The sequence below is a fragment of the Pistacia vera genome, unplaced genomic scaffold (genome assembly GCF_008641045.1).
Source record: "Pistacia vera cultivar Batoury unplaced genomic scaffold, PisVer_v2 Contig829, whole genome shotgun sequence".
Classification (NCBI taxonomy): Eukaryota; Viridiplantae; Streptophyta; class Magnoliopsida; order Sapindales; family Anacardiaceae; genus Pistacia; species Pistacia vera.
In genome coordinates, this window is record NW_022196700.1 from 476,702 (window position 1) to 498,475 (window position 21,774).

A 21,774-nucleotide genomic window follows, 5' to 3' on the forward strand; every position below is an offset into this window, starting at 1 on the left:
TATACCACACTCCTACGATGAGCAACAGTGAACCTCGAACACTACAAATAAGCCTACCATATAGCTACTAAAGCAAGCAGAAAATTACTCAGAAGTAATAAAGGTATTTTATTTAGTCAAGTTTATTTATAATAGGAGCATTGAGTACAAACACTAATATAGGAGTTGTCGTTAACCTCTTCTTCAACTCCTGAAAGCTCTCCTCACATGCTTCTAACCATGCAAAAGGAGTTCTTTGGTTGGTAAGAGCTGTCAACAGTTTAGCCAACTGGGCGAACCCTACTACAAATCGCCGGTAGTAACCTACTAGGCCTAAGAAACTTCTAACCTCTTTTACTGTCTTCGACCTTTGCCATTCTAGGATTGCCTTTACTTTACTAGGATCCACTGAAATTCCCTCACTAGAAACAGTATGGCCTAGAAATATCGCCTAATCAAGCCAGAACTCACATTTAGAAAACTTGGCATACAACTTCTTTTCTCTCAATCGCTGCAGCACAAATCTCAAGTGTTCCTCATGCTCTTCTCTTGACTTCGAATAAACTAGGATGTCATCAATAAATACCACTATAAACTGATCTAGACAGTCATGGAACACCCTGTTCATTAAGTCCATAAATATTGTCGAGGCATTAGTTAACCCAAACGGCATCACTACAAACTCATAATGCCCATACCTTGTTCGGAAGGCAGTTTTAGCCACATCTTGCTAGGCCACTTTTACTTGATGGTACCCTAACCTCAAATCAATTTTGGAGAACACTGAGGCACCTTTCAACTGATCAAAAAAATCATCAATACGAGGTAGCGAGTACTTATTCTTCACTGTTACTTTATTCAATTCTCTATAATCAATACACATCCGTAGGGACCCATCTTTCTTCTTCACAAACAGAATTGGGGCTCCCCAGGGAGAATGACTTGGTTGGATAAAACCTTTATCTAGGAGCTCTTGGAGTTGCTTTTTCAATTCCTGGAGCTTGGATGGGGCCATTTGGTAAAGGGCTTTAGAAATCGGTGCTGTCCCTAGTGCCAATTCAATACTAAACTCAACTTCTCTTTCTGGAGGCAAACCCAGTAAGTCTTCCGAAAATACATCTAGAAATTCCCGGACTACTGACACAGTCTGTACTTCTGGTTGTGGGACATCTCTACTTTGCACCACATGAGCTATATACCCTAAACACCCTTTTCTTAACATCTTTCTATCCTTCATACTACTAATCAACATACTCTCAATTGATGGCCCTCTCCAAAACTAAACTTATCTCCACTATCAAGATTAAATCTCGCTTTCTTCTTCTGACAGTCAATTTCTACTCGATACCTCCCTAGGAAATCCATACCCAAAATCACATCAAAGTCAGGCATATCAAACACTATCAAATCAACTGCTAACTCCCGACGATGGATCACTACGGACTCTCTTGACAGCATCTCATGGGTCACAACACTAACCCTATCAAGTAACTCTATCTTAATGGGTTGGCTCACTCTAGTAGGTTTCAAACCTAACCTCTCTATCATCCCATAAGATATAAAAGAATGAGTGGCTCTTGAATCAATTAAGGCATATAAAGAAATAGCATGGAATAATAACTAACCAGTAACTACTGATGGGCTGGCCTCTGCTTCACCCTATGCCACTGTAAACACTCTAACATTAGTAGTACCTCCAGAACTCTATGCGGGTGGTGGAAGGGGAGCTTTACAATCTCTCATCAAGTGCCCTGGCTGTCGGGACCTATAACACACCCTCTGGTCCCTCAGACACTCTCCTGGGTGGTTCCTCCCACATTTAGGACATAGGAGAAACTCTAATGTTCTTGGCCGTTTATTCTGCCAATCTTTTCTGTTCTTCTTCGGCTAAAACTTCTTCTTATTCTTCACTTCTTTGTTTCTTGCATTTTCAAATCTTTTTCTCTGTGGGGCAGGAGATGGTTCACTTGATCCTCCTATCGAGGGACCTGCTGGGGTGATTTTGTTCTCAAATATTTTCGCCCTCATTGCTCGCCTCAAGGCCTCACTATAAGTTCGAGGGGGATCAGCACCCATCATTATATCATGAGCTATCTCCGGCTTCAACCCATGGACAAACTTATCTCTTCTCAATTCTGGAGTACTGACTATTTCGGGTGCAAACTTGGCAAGGGAATTAAATCTCACTGAATACTCTTTCATTGTACTAGACCCTTGCTGTAAACTGATAAATTCTTGGACCTTCACATGAACTCGGTCCTCTATTCTGTACTCGGCCTCAAACTCTTGTCTGAATTCTTCCCAAGTCATCACTGCCACATCATGGGTATCTTCTATTAATTCCTACCAAATTCGGGCATCACCTCGAAATAAGAAACTCGCATATCAGATTTTCTCCTGGTCCGTCATGGGAAACAAGGATGTTATACGTTCTACGGACTTAAACCATTCCTCTGCTACTATCGGGTCCGTAGTACCCTTAAACTTTGATGGTTGATGTTGACTGGGAAGACCATAAATTGGTTCAATTATGTTTTGTACCGGGGGAGGTACCGGTTGTTCTCTTTCTATAGTAGTGGTTGGTGGTACCTACACGGGGGTTCCAACTCTCCCTTGGCTCTCTGCCATAACTTGTTGTACAATCCCCTAAACTCTAGCTTCATCCAAGGGATGGGGCGTAGCTTCTGGTGGGTTAGAAGGTTCTTCCTCATTCATCACACCCTTACCACACTTTCGGTTACTACGCCTCATCTACAAAACAATCACATTTAATCAATTCAAGAAACACTTATAGTAAGGAAAGAATTAACTCACACAGTCGGTTATCGGACGTCGTGGCAATGAGAATAGTACATTGTCAAATCCCAAAATCTCTGCTCTAATACCAAAAATGTAATAACTCCCTTATACTAGGATACTCATATAAATACATAAAGTAAAATACATTGATATCAACAAAAATATATAGGCCCAAAATTTTCTTTTAGTACATATAAACATTCTTATTACCAAATAAGATATCATTTTACAAAGCACCAATCCGCTTTTCGTGACTCTACTCATTCTCTCTTTATTCTTTCTCACTTGAATGTCACGGCCTCATCTTACCGGAGGCACGGCCGGGTGGAGTTCACAAAGCACCAACCCACTCTTCGTGACTGCCGGGTGGAGTTCACAAAGCACTAACCCGCTCTTTGTGTTTTTCTCATTCTCTCTACTCTTAGAGCAGTTCATTCACAAAGTTTTCTACTCTTTCTCAAGCTACTTCTCAATGCACAATTAATGTATAAGGATGGTTCATTTTTAAAATTTCTTACTTAAGGCACTTATGAAATGCACAAATGCAATGTTACATCAAGATAGTCATTCTGTGCAAGTCACACTCAAAAGGGCATAACTTGAGTTATACACATAGGATTGCTACGATTTTGGTCTTTTTTTAAAGCTTAGAGACAGGGATACATCTTTTATGTTTGGTCTCAACCCAGTTTAATCTGTAAGATGCCCAAAAATCACTCAGAAGGTTACTGCTGTGACAGGACAATTTTCACTTAGGCATTTCATCAAACAATATGTGTGCATACACAAACTCTATTTTAACTGTAATTCTACTTCTTTCTTAAGCATCCAAAATTGGAGTTCAACTCCTTTAAATCATCACACATCCTGCAAAGAAAACACACTTCAAATATTCCTCTCAAATTCTTCTAAAGCTATCCACACTTCTATCAAATTTTATCAACACAATACACCCTTCTCATGCTGGAAATCTCTCCATAAAATCAACATTGAACTCATTCATAAATCCATCAACTCATCATCAAATTATCACATACACTTCTCATATTCAAATATATCTAACAACAAGCATAATTCATCATCAATCTCATCTCAATTTCTCAATAACCATAACATATGCATACTTAAAAGAAATCTCTACTCACTTGAATTCTTAAACTTTAACTTGAGTTGGATTTTGAGTGGAATTTACTTACCTTATGCTTGAGTCTTCTCTACTAAGCTCTCTACTCTTGTTGGATTCAAAACTTCTTCTAACCCTAAGCATAAACTTCATAAGAACTCAACTTTTACACAAATAAATCATAGATAAAGAGCATGAATTCTTACCTTTTGAAGTCTTGAATCAAAACCCTATTAAAAATCACTCAAAAGCCCTCAAAATCCTTGGAGGATTGAATGAAAATTTGAGAGAAAATGGGGGAGTAGTGTGGCAGTGGAATGAAGGAAATAAGGGTTACAAACCCTTATCATCTTATTTTATAAACTCACTTTCCCATTTTGCCCTTACACTTTTTTGGAAATTCCATCCCTGTCCCGTAGTCAATTACCATAATGCCCTCATTTTTATTGTATTCTTTATGAAATTCTACCTCTTTTCACTCACCACTTTTTCAATTAATTTTGAGTGAAAAGACCATTTTACCCTTAGTACAAGTTTAAGGCATTTTCTTCATATTCTCTTAAAATAACTTTAATAAAAATTAACTAAGGGCTATAAAACATAATTTAAATCATGTACCTCCATGTTGGGCGTTACAAAATTTCATGGCTTCAAGCCATTTAACGGAATCTGGATCCGATATAGCGTCTTCGTAGGTTCTAGGTTCATCGTCTTGGTAGACTAGTATTCACCATGTTGAGTCACGAGATAACCGTATCTCTCAAGCTCATGCGTACTCTCCTAGATCTATGTAGCTCCTGTGCTACTTGAGGTGGTTTACTTTGATCCACAAGTTGTGGAGTAACCTCCTCATAATGTTCAACCACCTTCTATGGCACATCATCCTATCCTTCATCTAGTATATTTTGTGGTTCTAAAACTTCATCGAGTTCTGCTTTTCTCCCACTTGTACTTCTTAGAAAAAAATCCTTTTCTAGGAAGACACTAGAACGAGCAACACAAATTTTGCGCTCTTCTGGGTGTTAGAAATAGTATCATTTGGTCTTCTTTGGATACCCCACGAATATACATTTAAAAGATTTTGGGCCCAACTTGTTCGAAGTCAATTTCTTAACATAAGTTTCGTAATCCCAAATCCTTAGATAAGACAAGTTGGGCTTTTGCCCACTCCATAGTTTATATGGAGTCTTGTCTATAGACTTTGATAGCACACGGTTCAAAACGTGATTCGCAGTCTCTAGGGCATAACCCCAGAATAATGCAGGTAGATCACTAGAACTCATCATAGACCTAACCATATCAAGTAAGGTCCTATTCCTCCTTTTAGACACTTCATTGTGTAGGGGTGTATACGAAAGGGTGAGTTGTGATACTATCCCACATTCCTTCAGGTATTCAGAAAACCCTGAGCTTAAGTATTCACCTCCTTGATCAGACCAAAGAGCTTTAATACTTTTGCCCAACATATTTTGTACTTCATTCCTGAATTCTTTGAACTTATCAAAGGCTTCAGATTCATGTCTTATAAGGTAGACATAACCATATCTATTGAAATCATCAATAAATATGATGAAGTATGAATATCCACCTCTGGCTTCAATTGTTAGTGGACCACATACATCACTATGGATGATGCCTAACAGTTCAGTAGCCCTTTCACCTTGTCCTATGAAAGGAGACTTGGTCATCTTGCCTAAAAGACATGACTCGCATACCTCAAATGATTGAAAGTCAAAAGGGTCCAAAACTCCATCCCTTTGAAGTTTTGTAATGCGGGTCTTATTAACATGACCCAATCTATAGTGCCAAAGATATGTCTGATTTTGATCGCTATGTTTAGCTTTCTTGGTTTCAACATTCAGAATATCTTTATTGTTTAAATCAAGAACACATAACCCATTATATGACCTTGCAATTCCAAACAGAATACCATTTAAACTAAAGGACAACAATCCATTAGATACCTCAAAATGATACCCTATATTATCCAAAGCAGACACTGAAATAATATTTCTAGAAATAGAAGGTACATAATAACATTTATGTAGTTCCAACAACAAGCCTGTAGGCAAAGATAAACAGTAAGTCCTTACAACCAATGCAGCCACATGTGCTCCATTTCCAACTCGTAGGTCCACCTCTCCCTTGGCGAGCACTCTACTCTGCCTTAGTCCCTGCACATCAGTACAAATGTGAGTACCACATCTTGTGTTAATGGCCCAAGATGTTAATCTCAATCATAAATATACCTAAAGTCGTAGCATCTGACTTCTTCTTGCTTGCGAGGAAAGCCTTGCAGTGTTTCCTCCAGTGGCTAGGCTTGCCACAATAGAAGCAGACTACTTTGCCCTTCTTTATGCCACTCTCAGCCCAAGAGCACCCTGTCCTTTAGGCTTGGGCTTGGGCTTGGGTTTGGGTTTGGGTTTGGGTTTGGCCTTGGCCTTACCCTTGTCGTTACCCTTTCCTTTACTGGCAGTAACCAGTAAAACAAGCTTGGACTTCTTCAAGTCCTGCTTCGCAGTCCCCAGCATGTTCAAAAGCTCCGACAGGGTTTTCACCATCGTGTTCATATTGAAGTTCATTATGAATGGTGCATAAGAGTCAGGCAAGGATTACAAAATCAAAACCATTTGTAATTCTGCATCCAACTCAAATCCCAAAGTCTCAAGCCTCTCTATGTGCTCTATCATCTTGAGCACATGAGGACCAACTTGGGCTCCCTCGGTCAGACAACTTCCAAACAGTGCTTTTGACACCTTGTACCCCTCATGTCGAGCATTCCCTTCGAAAAACTCCTTAAGGTGTAGAATGATGGCAACATCGTCCATATTCTCATGCTGCTTTTGTAGCACTGGTTTCATCGATGCTAACATCAAGCATTGAATGCCATCAGCATCATCAAGGAACTTTTGATAAGTGTCCTTTACTTCCTGAGTGGCATCAGGATTAGGCTCGACCATGTATGGCTTTTCAAGGATATACAATTTCTTTTCTGACTTGAGTATAATCTGAAGATTATGATATCAGTCTGAGAAATTGGATCCATCCAACCTGTTTTCTTTCTCGATTATCAGTCGTAGGTACATAATGCTCATTTTGGTGAATCTACAATCGCAGAAAAGATAAAGTCATTATAAAGTTCATTATTATTTAATATGGTCTTTTATTAAACGCTGCTCCCACTATTTTCCTTAAGTCAATAGCCCTCACTATTAACTCGGGAAAGCCCGTTGGCTTTCCTAGTGGACTAAGATCCCATCTGGCCTACTTCAAACCTTCGCTTTGGCGAACAAGCCAAAATGGGTTGATTAGGTAGGCCAACAAACTTAATCCACACCAATTGATAGCTCCTATTATCAATCTCAAATGTGAAGAAGCCAATAAGCCAATCACACAATCCAATGGCCCCAACCATCGTCCTCAAGTGTGATTCTCAGTATCAGTAGAGTGGACACTACATATCTCCACGTACACACAACATGTGTATTTCTCTACTATGCTTATGATGCGTTTACCAACCTTTGCTTTGGTGAACAAGCAAAACCATCATTTTAAGTCAACCCATCACCATTAAAGAAAATTCCAATGAATTTTAACCTCCCACTGGTAGAAGTGTATCCTTAACTTTGGCGAACAAGGTTCTGACAAATAGTGGTTTAATTAATATCATGGTGATGGAAGGCATATGTGACTTAATATAATTTAATTGAGGGTTTATTATTTAATATCTCACCAGATTATTATCTTCGTTAGAATGACATTGTTTGGCATGTTATTGAACATTCAACCTTAGTGATAATCCGAGGATTATACTAGTTTATTTAAGCTTTTAGGTTGGATTTTAGATACTTCTTAGTCTATTTTTGCCTGAATTGCGACTTAATTCCTTACATTTTGTGTTTCAGGTTAAAATGGAAATTTTGAGCGAATAAAGGCAGATTTGGAGTTTTTGGACTCAGAAGCACGCGGAGGGCAATTCTGGAATTTCAGAATTCTCTAGGAAGCTTTGCCGCGGTGAAATGGGCCAGACACGCACCAGATTCAGCTCCTTTGTCGCTGCGGCGAGATTCCTTCTTCGCTGCAACGAAGTCTGCGTATGCGACTTTTTGTAAAACGCACAGTTTCATGTTTAGGCTAAGTTGTAATATTTTGGGTGAGGTATAAAAGAAATACTTAGTCTTTTTGTTTAGGGCGTTCGTGGAGAGATAGAGAGAGTTTTTACATTATTTTATATTCAATTTTTTTAGTGATTTTGGATTAACAAAGTTGGAAGATTCGAGGAAACTAGTGGATTCATTAATTTGGGGAGATTCTTTTCCTTTTCTTTTGTTTCCATTATGTTGAACCTGGAGTTTTTCATTTCTTTTAATTGTTTTATAGATTTAGCCATGAACTAACCTAATTTGGGTTAGGGTTTGATGTAGTTCGTATTCTAATGGGTTAGAAAGTTGATCATTATTAATTTCATATGATTTTGCTTTCATTGTGTGATTATTCTGTTTTTATTTTTTATATGTGATGAACATGATGAGATTGAGAGATAATTCATGTTAAGCTTCTTGGGTAATCACCGTTGTATTATTGGATGCTAGAGATAGATTCAAGAACCGGTGAAATCAATCTAGGATTCTTGTGCTTAATGAACTTAGATTTATTAACTTTCATTTTGTTGGGTGCGGAAGGTTAATAGGGAAGAGTAGGACAACATAGCCTGAGAAGGTATGTTAGACACTTTAGAGAGTTTGATTTACAATCAATGCATGAGAATATGAATTTAGTTTAATTCTTAAAGTTTAACCCATAGAGTCAGAATGAAGTCAAAACCATACCAGTTTGTTTGAATTGATTTTATCCCATTTTAAATCTGCTTTCATAGTTTAAGTTTATTTTAGTAAAATTTTGTTTTAATTATAGTTTAAATTGCTCCCTTTAATCCAAAAGAATTCGATTTCTTCAAGTTGAAAACGGTAGAAAACTTAGTGCTTAGCAACAATCCTCATGGGAACGATACTCACTCATCATTATATTACTTGTGCGACTACTATACTTGCTACATATTGCATGTTGTAGGAAACATGCATCAAGTTTTTGGCACCATTGCCGGGGATTGAGTTTTAAGTTAACATTGAGTTTTTCTATAGTTAGCTAGACTGAAGTTTTAATTTTTGTTTTAAATTTTTAGTTGGTTTGTGATCTCACTTTCTTTCATTAATTCTGTGCAGTTTATGCGAAGAGCGAAACGTCAGCCAGTGGTTCTTGTTGATCTTGAGATTGAGAGAACCGCCAGACGACTTAATAGAGAGAGAAGGGAAAGAGAGGACATAGTGGTAGAAACAGAAGAAATAGTTGTTGAAATGGCAGAACAGAAAACAGGACACTAAGGGAATTCTCAGTTCCCATGGTTAATGGCAGTGGGTCGAGTATTACTAGACCTACGGTGCAAGCCAACAACTTTGAGATTAAGCAAGCAATCATTCAGATGATCCAGCAGTCGGTAAGGTTTAATGGTGATTTGAAAGAAGATCCAAATCAGCATATTGCAAACTTCTTGGAAATTTGTGACACCTTCAAGTCGAATGGAGTGTCAGATGACGCCATTAGGTTGAGGTTATTCCCATTCTCATTGGGGGATAAAGCTAAGGGGTGGTTAATGGCACTACCAGCAGGGACTATCACAACTTGGAATGATCTAACATAGAAGTTCCTAACTAAGTTCTTTCCCCCAGCAAAATCAACAAAACTGAGAAATGATATCACATCATTTCTACAAGATGAATCTAAGTCATTGTATAAGGCTTAGGAGAGGTACAAGGAATTGATGAGGAAATGTCCACACCATGGGTTGCCAGTTTGGCTTCAAGTCCAAACTTTCTACAATGGACTAATGGGTAACGTGCAAACCATGGTGGATGCAGCGTCAGGAGGAGCTTTGCAAAATAAGACACCAGAGGAGGCTTATGAGTTGCTTGAGGTTTTGGCAAGCAACAACTATCAAAGACCAAATGAGAGAGCAATACCAAGAAAATCTACGGGTCTTCATGAAGTTGATGCCTTTACAGCCATCCCAGCCCAACTCATGGCACTTCAGAAATAGTTGGGAAGTATGCAAGTAAACTCTATTCAAGCATCTCAACTAACTTGTGATTTTTGTGTAGGAAACCATGTGAGCAGCGAGTGTCAAGTGGGGAACACATTTGCTTCGTCATCTTCATCATCGGAGCAAGTGAACTACTTGGCAGGAAATCAGAGGCAACCAAACAACTCGTATTCCAACACATACAATCCAAGGTGGAGAAATCATCCAAATCTGGCTTGGGGAAATCAGAACCAGCAAAATAATTAATGGAACCCAAGGACAGTGCCGAATAACCAACCAGGGGTGAATAATCAACCGGGAGATCCAAGAGTGACAAAGTTGGAAGACATGTTTGGGAAATTCATGCAAGAGACCACGGGATTTATGAATGAGACGAGGATGAATTTCAGAAATCAGGGGGCATCCATGCGGAATCTTGAGGTACAGATAGGCCAATTGGCCAAGAAGCTAAATGAGAGACCGCAAGGTTCCTTACCAAGCAATACAGTCACTAACCCACGTGAGCAAGCAAATGCCACAATTTTGAGGAGTGGGACAGTTTTGGAAGAGGTTGAACAAGCTGGAAAGAAAGAATCTGAAAAGGAAGAATCTGAAGAGGAAGTTGATGAAAAGATTGTAGTTAATAAGGAACCAAGCGGTTTGGAGGAAGAGAACAAGAAAAAGGATGAAAGGTAAAAGAAGAAGGAGAAATTGCCATTCCTCGAGATACCACCAGAGTTGGCACATCACACTCCACCTGTGCCTTTTCCTCAGAGACCGAAAAAGAAAAATCAGGATAAGCAGTTTTTAAAATTTATTGAAATTTTAAAAAAATTGCATATTAACATTCCTTTTGTAGATTCATTGTAGCAGATGCCGAGCTACGCGAAGTTCCTTAAGGAAATCCTTTCGAACAAAAGGAAGTTAGAAGATGAGGAAACGGTCATGCTCACAGAGGAGTGCAGTGCCATTCTCTAGAAGAAGTTACCCCCAAGGCTCAAAGATCCAGGGAGTTTTACTATTCTTTGCACTATAGGAGATATTATGTTTGATCGTGTTTTATGTGATTTAGGTGCTAGTATTAATTTAATGCCCTTTTCTATTTTCAGGAGATTGGGAATAGGTCCATAAAACATCCGAGGGGGATAGTGGAGGATGTGTTGGTGAAGGTGGATAAGATAATTTTTCTAGCTGATTTTGTGGTTCTGGATATGGAAGAGGATAAGGAAATTCTTCTTATTTTGGGCCGACCATTCTTGGCCACGGGGAGAGCACTAATAGATGTGCAAGAAGGAAAGCTACTGTTGAGAGTTCAAGATGAAACAGTAACTTTCAATGTCTTTGAGGCGATGAAGTTTCCATCCGAATCGGATTCGTGTTTTAGTGTCGATGTAGTGGATAAATTGGTTGTAGAATCTATTGAAGAAAACACCCCACAATTACCTCTAGAAGCGTGTATAGCCGAATCCAAAACAATAGAGGTAGATGATTCAGCGAGTAATGAATGTGCTAGGTTGTTAGAAACACTTCAACCGATTGATGAGAGTTAGGATTTAGAATTTGAGGAGTTTGATTTTGAAAAAGAGAAGGAAAAGGAAAAAAATGAAGAACCTCCAAAGCTTGAGTTGAAACCTTTACCTTCCCACCTCAAATATGTATATCTTCGGGACTTAGAAACCTTCCCAGTGATCATTAGTTCAGGATTGAGTAAACTGGAGGAAGAGCGGTTGATTAGGGTGTTGAGGGAACATAGACTAGCAATTGGATGGACGATTTCGGACATTAGAGGCATCTCGCCATCATTTTGCATGCATAAGATACTCATGGAGGATGATATTAAGCCTAGGGTGAAACCACAACGAAGATTGAATCCTTCGATGAAGGAAGTGGTGAGAAAGGAGGTGGTGAAACTCTTAGATGCGGGGATTATCTATCCTATTTTCGATAGTCCATGGGTGAGCTTGGTACAAGTGGTTCCGAAGAAGGGAGGTATCACGGTAGTAAGGAATGAGAGTAATGAATTGATACCAACTAGGATGGTGACGGGCTGGAGAATGTGCATTGATTACCAAAAATTGAATGAGGCGACAAGGAAGGATCATTTTCCACTACCTGTCATTGATCAGATGTTGGAGAGGTTGGCAGGATATGCCTATTACTGTTTCCTGGATAGGTATTTAGGATACAACCAGATTGTCATCGCTCCTGAGGATCAAGAGAAGACGACCTTTACTTGCCCCTATGGCAATTTTGCTTACCAAAGGATGCCTTTTGGGTTATGCAATGCACCAGCAACATTCTTGAGATGCATGATGTCAATCTTTAGAGACATGGTGGAACGGTTCATAGAAGTCTTCGTGGATGACTTCTCAGTTTTTGGTTCATCTTTTGATAGTTGTCTAACTAATCTTTCTCTTGTTTTGCAGCGATGTAAGAAGATGAACTTGGTGCTCAATTGGGAGAAGTGTCACTTCATGGTCCAGGAGGGAATAGTGCTCGGCCATATGATTTCAAAGGATGGAATAGAAGTTAATCGAGCAAAGACAAAAGTGATAGAGAAGCTGCCACCACCATCAAATGTCAAGGTGGTCCGAAGTTTCTTGGGGCATGCGGGGTTTTATAGACAATTCATCAAGGATTTTTCTAAGATTTCTAAACCCCTTTGCAATTTATTGAATAAAGATGTTGTGTTTGATTTTAATGATGAATGCATGCATGCCTTTCTAACCCTTAAAAAATTATTATTATCTGCATCTATTATTGCAGTTCCCGATTGGGGACTGCCATTTGAATTAATGTGTGATGCTAGTGATTTTGCTTTAGGGATAGTGTTAGGACAGAGGAAAAACAAAGTGTTGCATGTAATTCAATACGCTAGCAAAACACTCACTGATGCACAATTGAATTACACCACCACAAAAAAAGAATTGTTAGTTGTGGTTCTTGCTTTCGACAAATTTCGTTTGTATTTGTTAGGTGCAAAGGTGATCGTCTACACAGACCATTCAGCATTTAGGCACCTATTGGCAAAGCAAGAAGTGAAACCTCAGCTCATAAGATGGATCCTATTGCTTCAGGAGTTTGAGTTGGAAATTCGCGATAAGAAAGGGTCAAAAAATGTGGTGGCAGATCACTTGTCAATAATTGAGAGACCAATCCAAGGAAATGAAGAGGAAAGTCCAATTACAGAAACCTTTCCGGATGAGAAGTTGATGAGAGTGGATGAAGCACCATGGTATGTAGATTTTGCAAATTATTTGTCATCAAGGGTGCTCCCAAGTGGTATGACGTTCCAAGAAAAGAGAAAATTCTTCTCAGATTTGAAGTACTACTTTTGGGAAGAGCCACTTCTATACAGATACTGTGCTGACCAAGTGATACGGAGATCTATCCCAGAGGAGGAGATGAAAAGCATTCTATGGCATTGTCATGAGAGGGAAGTAGGTGACCATTTTGGAGGAACTAGGACAGCAGCCAAGGTTCTACAATCGGGGTTTTATTGGCCAAACCTCTTTAAGGATTCTTTCCGGATGATTCAGGAGTGCGACCAGTGTCAACGGAGTGGTAATATTTCAAAAAGAGATGAGATGCCGTTGAATAACATCCTGGTGGTTGAGCTTTTTGATGTGTGGGGGATCGATTTCATGGGTCCCTTCCCAAACTCTTTTGGGAATTCATATATCTTGGTAGTGGTAGATTACGTGTCAAAGTGGGCTGAAGCAGTTGCATTGCCGACTGATGATGCCAGGGTAGTGACTAAGTTTGTGAGAAAGCATATTTTCTCAAGGTTTGGGGTACCACGGGCAATTATTAATGATGGAGGTTCCCATTTTTGCAATAGGCAATTGGATGCACTGTTGGGTAATTATGGAGTTACACATAGAGTTGCAACGCCTTACCATCCATAAACGAGTGGGCAAGTGGAACTGTCTAATAGAGAGCTTAAAGGCATTTTAGAAAAGACAGTTAATGCATCTAGGAAGGATTGGTCGCGAAAATTGGATGATGCATTATGGGCGTACCGAACTGCATTTAAGAATCCGATTTGTATGTCCCCCTTTAGGATGGTTTATGGGAAAGCATGTCACTTACCAGTTGAACTTGAGAAGAAAGCATACTGGGCGGTCAAACAGCTAAATATGGATTTAAGAGCTGCTGCACGGGCGCGGGGGCGGGGGGGGGGGGGGGGGGGGAAGGATGCTGACCTTGAACGAACTCAATGAGTTCCGTCTCGAAGCATATGAAAATGCTCGAATTTACAAAGAGAAGACAAAAAGGTGGCATGACAAGCATATCAGGAAGAAGGATTTTGAAGTGGGGCAAAGAGTGTTGTTGTTCAATTCTAGACTTAGGCTATTCCCTGGAAAACTTAAATCTAGATGGTCTGGACCATTCATGATTACAAGAATTCACTCATCGAGAGCAGTGGAAGTTACACATGAAGAAAAGGGCACTTTTACAGTCAATGGACAGAGATTGAAGCCATACATAGATGGGGTGATGAGTTGCAAATCCATCCCAATACGGCTTGACATTCTGACATGAAAAATTGAGAGAGTCGAGCTTACCGACTATAAACAAGTGCTTCTTAGGAGGTAACCCAAGTGTTTTAAATTTTTGTTCTTCTATTTTTATTCAGTGTGTTTGATTCTTTTTAATTTGTGTGTTTTTGGGTGTTTCAGGTGAAGTCTTCAGCTAATACAAGGAAAGAAAATGCTCTAGACTTCGCCAAGGCGAAGAAGTATTCTTCTCCACGGCGAAGCACATTGGGTAAAAATAAGTTTTGAAAAGTCCCAGACTTCGTCGGGGTGAAGCAACCTGAAAATTTGTGGCAGCTATTGTATTTTATCGCCCCGGCGAAGAATTTGTCTTCGCCGCAGCGAAGAAGGTTGGACGAAATTTCGCTAAGGCAATTTTGCCATGGCGAAGATTTTTTCTTGCCACGGCGATTAGCCACTATAATTTTTCTCCCCGGCGAAGTCTTTTGCTTCGCCGTAGCGAAACCTGGGTTTCAAATTAGGGTTTGAAGAACGAAGAACTTTGCCGTGGTGAAGCTTGTTCTTCTCCACGGCGAAGAATGTTTTCTATATATACTCACTTTGTCTTTTCATTTTCCACGCGTTTTTTCAAATACATTTGAGAGAAAAATTTTCCAATTTCAATCCTTTGCCTCCCAAGTTCAAACCTAATCTCTCAATCATTCCATACGATATAAAAGAATGAGTGGCTCCTGAATCAATTAAAGCATACAAAGGAACAAAATGAAATAATAACTGACCGGTGACGGCTGATGGACTGGCCTCTACTTCACCCTGTGCCACTGTAAACAGTCTGGCATTTGTAGTGCCTCCAGAACTCTGTGCGGGTGGTGGAAAAGGAGCTTTACAATCTCTCATCAAATGCCCTGGCTGTCGGCATCTATAACATACCCTCTGGTCTCTCATACACTCTCTTGAGTGGTTCCTCCCACAGTTAGGGCAAAGAGGAAACCTTTCCGTCCGGGGTCGCTTATTGTTCCACTCTCTTCTGTTCTGTCTAAACTGAAATTTCTTCTTCTGATTCTTCATATCTTTACCTTTCACACCCTCGAACTTCTCTTTCTGCGGGGCGGTGGGTGGCTCACTTGTTCCTCCTGTCAAAGAACCTACTAAGGGAATTTTGTTTTCAAAGATTTTCGCCCTCATTGCTCTCCTCAAGGCCTCACTATAAGTTCGAGGGGGATCAGAACTCGTCATTATATCCCGAGCTATCTCCGGCTTCAACCCATGTACAAACTTATCTCTTCTTAATGCCGGAGTACTAACTATTCCGGGTGCAAACCTTGCAAAGGAGTTAAATTTCACTGAGTACTCCTTCACGGTACTAGATCCCTATTGCAAGCTAATAAATTCTTGGACCTTCTCATGCACTCGGTCCTCTGTTCTATACTCGGCCTCAAACTCTTGCCTGAACTCTTCCCAAGTCATCGTTGCCACATCATGAGTCTCTTCCATTAATTCCCACCAAATTCGGGCATCACCTCAAAATAAGAAACTTGCATACCTGATCTTCTCCCGGTCTGTCATGGGGAATAAACCTGTTGTTCGCTCTACGGATCTAAACCACTCTTCTGCTACTACTGCATCCATAGTACCCTTAAACTCTGAGGGTTGATGTTGACTAGGAAGACCATAAATCAGTTCAACTCTATTCTGCACTAGGGGAGGTACCGGTTGTTCTCTTCCTACGTTTGTAGCTGGTGGTACCTGCACGGGGGTTACAACTCTCCCTTGGGTTTCAGCCATAACTTGCTGTATAATCCCCCAAACTCTAGCTTCATCCAAGGGAGGGGGCGTAGCTTCTGGTGGGTTAGAAGATTCTCCCTCATTCATCACACCTTTACCACGCTTTCGGGTACTACACCTCATCTACAACACAACATTTTATCAGTTCAAGAAACACTTATAGTAAGGAAAGAATTAACTCACACAGTTGGTTGTTGGACGTTGTGGCGATGAGAATAGTATACTGTCAAATCCTAAAATCTTGGCTCTGATATTAAAAATGTAATGACTGCTTTATACTATAGAAATGTAGCAAGTAGAATATATTTATATTAGCAAAACTAAATGGGCCCAAAATTTTCTTTTATTACATATAAACATTATTTATACAAAACAGAGTATCATTTACAAAATGGTAATGAAACAGTGGACAGTGTAGCTATCACTCTTCGCTTGCCGACGCCCATCCACTGCGTTCTCACCTAGTTCCTACAACCACAAAGAAAAAAAACGGGGTGAGCATGAAATAATGCTTAGTAAGTAAATCCTCTACTCGACTGTCCCCGTAATTCTCTCTCTAATTCTTTCCTTACAGTATTCATCTTTCACACAACTCTCTTTACTTAACTGCTGCTGCATGTCATGACCTCATCTTACCGGAGGCACGGCTGGGTGGAGTTCACACAGCACCATCCCACTCTTTGTGACTTTCAGGTGGAGATCACAAAGCACCAACCCGCTTTTCACAACTTTTGGGTGGAGATCACAAAGCACCAACCCATTCTCATACTTATTGGGTGGAGATCACAAAGCACCAACCCATTCTCATACTTATCGGGTGGAGATCACAAAGCACCAACCCATTCTCATACTTATCGAGTGGAGATCACAAAGCACCAACCCATTCTTAGTACTCTTTTCATTCTCTCTACTCTTAGAGTAGTTCATTCACACAGTTCTCTACTTCTCAAACTAGATTCATAGTGTAGCTTAATGCTTAGAGTAGGTTAGTCACAAAGTTCTCTATTCTTTCTCAAACTACTTCTCAATGCACAATTAATGCATATGGATGGTTCATGCTCATTAATGCACTTAGGAAATGCCAATATGCAATGTTGCAAGAATTAAGGTTCACAACTCATGCTCATACTTCTCTTAGGCATTTCATCAAACAATTAGTGTGCATACATATACTCTACTTTATCTAGAGTTCTATACTTCTCTTGAACCATCCAAAATGGGAGAAAACTCCCTCACCAAGCTATAATCCCTGCCATAACATAACACTTCCAAAAAGATTCCTCAATCTCCTCCAATTTCATCATAAACTACATTCTCATCATACATCACACTTCTCAATTGAAGTGTATTTAACAACCACAAAATAACTACTTATCTCAACCCAAGTTCTCACTAACATAACATATAGCATGCATAAATAAATCTCTACACAATGGATTTCTCAAATCTCAACTTGAATTGGGATTTACTTACCTTGTGATGGTGTGATTCCACTAACACTTCTCTTTTCCTTAGTAACTTGTCCTTTCTCTACAACTTTAAACATTAAAACCATAACACTTCAATGTACAAATATAGGCAAAACTTCACATCTAAAGCAAGAGTCCTTACCTTAGGATGCCTTAGATTACTTCTCTCCCAAGATCCAACAAAAAAACTCTCAAAAATCCTTGAAAGATTAAAGGAAGAATTGAGAGAATAGCGGTGGAAGAAGAATGAATGAAGGGTTTACCAAGCTTCAACCCTCTTTAGCTCAAAATATATTCATTCATTCCCATTTTACCCTTACTCTTTCTTAGGAACTCCACTTTTGCCCTTTGAATACTTTGCAAATGCACCCCCATTTAAACTATTCTTCATTCAATTTCCTTGCATTTCACTCCCCACTTTTCCTGCTAATTAGGGGTAGAATGGTCATTGTGCTCCAAAGGAAGAATTCTCTAGAAACTTCATAAACCTTTTGTTATGCCCTTCGCCGCGGTGAAGAATCTTTCTTCGCCCCGGCGAAAAATTCTAGAACCTACATCGTAGGTTGCAAAGTTTCATCGCCGCGGCGAAGCTTCTTCTTCGCCCCGGCGAAGTCTGAAAAACAGAAATTCTCCTAAGTCTTTAAAAATTTCAAGGCAATCACTCAACCAACTCACAATATCCATTCAACCAAGAACCCGCCAACCAATATGAACAATATAAAGAACCAGTTAAACAATATGAACAATATACCAACTCAGTTAAGAGCAAAATAATAAAGATTCAAGCAATGCAAAGTAAATTAGCTACATACCTCAAGTGGGGCATTACATGAGTTTTGGAGTGTGTTGTTAAATTTGGAGAGATCATAGTTTGGGGGTTTGATTGTAAATTTTTGGAAGTGTTTTCAATTTTATTTTTTAGGTTTGAATTGGTTGTTGTGGGGAACCTAGGCTTGAATTTTTGGGGTGCGCTGTGAGTTGAATTATAGAAAATGGCACCTAAAGTTAAGTTGCCATACAAAGGAAAGGGAAAAGGAAAGAAAGTGGACAACCGCTTTCTGAATGAAGAGGCCCAAAAACGATATCAAGGGGTTATCCAATGAAGAGATAAGGGCTTTATTCCTGAGCACGAATTGACCGCGAGTCAGGCGTTGGACTAGAGTCAAGGGAGACGATGGGAATTGTTTATGAGTGCTCCTGTACAGCCAGCTGTAGAGCCGCTAGTAAGGGAGTTTTATGCCAATCTCCCGGATTGTGAAGAGGGTACCGCATTTGTCAGAGGGGTTGAGGTACCATTTACAGAGGATGTAATCAATGAGTTTTACAACCTGCTTGGGTTTGATCAGGATGAGTATTGAAGGTTCAGGGGGACACAGTTTGAGGATAGTATCATTCTTCCGGTCATTGCAAAACCGGATGCAACTTGGTCAGTGTCAAAGAAACAAAAGAAGACCATTAAGGGAACTTCTTTGACACCGATGGCTCGGCTGTGGCAATATTTTATTAGTGCGAGATTGATGCCGGAAATGCACTATAGCACGGTAACTTACGAGAAAGCATTATTGCTTTATTCTATTGCTACAGGTAAGAGTATAAATGTGCGACGGATTATCTTTAACAACATTCATCACGCTGCCAAACCAGGGTGATCAAGTTACTCTTTCCCACATCTCATTACAGCCTTGTGCATTAGAGCTGGAGCCAAGGTGGATGGTGATGAGCAACGTATTCATGCTGCCTCTATCCTCAATTCAGATTTCAGAAGCATCTTGAACGTCCAGAAGCCGAGCAACCAAGGGCAGGAACAAAACAGTAGAGAACCACACAAGGCCCTGTCACATCCTCCAGCTCCACAGCTACACAGAAGGAGATGATGGAGCAGATGATGGGTATGATAAAACGGTTGACAAAACATCAGGATTGGGTGGTTGAGCAGACCCAGATGATGTATGAGATGCAGAAGAGTAGCTTTAACAAGCTCAATGTTGACACTTCAGGATTCCAATGGGCCGACTGGGATTCCGATGAGTGGATGGGCTCCGAATAAGAAGAGGAAGACGAGGAAGGCGAAGAATGAGCACCGGAACACCTGTTTTGTTTTTCTGTATTTTTATATGTTTTTAGTTGACTTCGTTTTTCATTTCAAACATTAAACTCAGTTTATATTTTTGTTTTGGATTGTTGTAGTTGTTTTTGTTGTTTCATCTTTCTTGTAATTTGTAGTTTGTGTAAGGACGAGATTAGGTTGTAATACTTTCACATTAGTTTGTAAATTTTTCTAACCTAGTGGACACCCAAGTTTCAATTGTTTTGACAGATGTTGGGTGATGAAAGGGTCATAAATCGGGTGTGCACTGTGGAGCGACACTTCATGGATTAATCAGGGAACTATCTCGTACCTTTATTATTTTTGTTTTTCTATTCCTAATTTATGCGTAATGGGACATTGGAGAAAATGTCATCTTTTGTTTGGGGGTAGGAAAATTAGAAAAATTTTTTATTTTGTTTATTTCACTTTGGTTTGATTGTTTTTGCCAATGACGAATTGTATAAATCAATGATGCGAATTGGATTGTTGCGTTTTTATTGTTGAGAAATGTTAAGCATTGCTTCAAGTTTAGGTTTGTTGACTGAATTTTGATTGAGATTTGTTGAGTGGTTCAACCACCATTTTCGCTTTTTCGGCATGCTTAGATTCATTTTATGTACTTAGGTAAAGTTTGATAATGTTGGTGGACTCTAGAACCTAGTAGAGAAGTGCTTGAGGCGAAATTCTAGGATTAGACATAGTTGAGGAGATGATTTAGGCATTCTTTTTTGAATGTTTGAGCCTTTCTAGCTGACCCAGGAATGAAATTGTCCCTAGTCACCCGTTTGAGCCGTATGAATCATTATTGCTTTATTTTTCTTGGCAACCCAAAAATTTTCCGATCCTTTAACCCAAAACACTCTGTCGTACCCTTAGGAGAATTCGATCCTAATGCAAACACAAAGAACGGGAAGAGTGTACGAATAAACTAAAAGAATAGTTTGGGGGTTGTGAGAAGGGCAATAAAAACAAAAGAGGTAGTTCACCTCAATTCAATTGATTTGTTATTAGTTTGATATCATCAAAAAAAAAAAAAAAATGAAAAAATTTGCCAAGTTTAAGGGTATATCGGCTGGAAACCAGTAACCGCCTTAAAAACTACCTGGTAGTACTTGGTGACCTCTAGTGTAACAACGCCACGTACACCTTAGACGCACTTCCCCGCCGCATATATGGTATCAGAAATAAGAAAGATACAAGTTTGAGGGTTATACATTAGTGGAGACGTTGAGTGGTGGTTGCGAAGAAGTGGAGTTCAATTTGATTTGAGTGTTTGCATGAGGAAAACCGAGTTCTCTTACTTTGTATTTCCTATCCTTTTTATTGGAACCCACTTCCCGAGCCTAGCGTTACAAGCTTAGAAAGACCTACTGATTCTTATCTTTGTCTAATCCTCATTAGTGGAGAGTAGTTCGATATTTAGGCTTATGGAGTCTACCACCATTTGATAAACTTTGCATTCCTGCATAAAATAATCCGGGAAGTCGGAAGGTGGATTGAAGTGGGGATTACCTACTCAGGGGACCAATTGAGAAAGAAAGTCGATGCAACTTATAACTTCTTGGAGTGTTAAACATTTTTCTATTAATAATTTTGCAACAACTTTTGAGATTGGTATAAATTCTAGGCAGTTGTTTTGTGAGTCGAGTCTTTTGTTTCTCTTATTTAATTTTTGTCAGTTGCTGTTTTGTGTTTTTGAACGTTTGTGTTTTTCGTTTATCTTGTTTTGTACCTGATGCTCGGGAACGAGCATGTCCTTAGTTTGGGGGTATTTGATAATCCGAGGATTATACTAGTTTATTTAAGCTTTTAGGCTGGATTTTAGATACTTCTTAGTCTATTTTTCCCTGAATTGTGACTTAATTCCTTACATTTCGTGTTTCAGGGTAAAATGGAAATTTTGAGCGAATAAAGGCAGATTTGGAGTTTTTGGACTCAGAAGCACGCGGAGGGAA

General features: G+C 39.5%; 1 non-coding gene across 1 annotated transcript; it reads right to left on the reverse strand.

Annotated features, from left to right (window-relative positions):
• Positions 1 to 9,638: 9,638 nt before the first annotated feature.
• On the reverse strand, positions 9,639 to 9,745 carry LOC116118029. The gene has a single exon (XR_004126081.1). It is a non-coding gene; the product is annotated as a small nucleolar RNA R71 (small nucleolar RNA).
• Between the last annotated feature and the right edge of the window lie 12,029 nt (positions 9,746 to 21,774).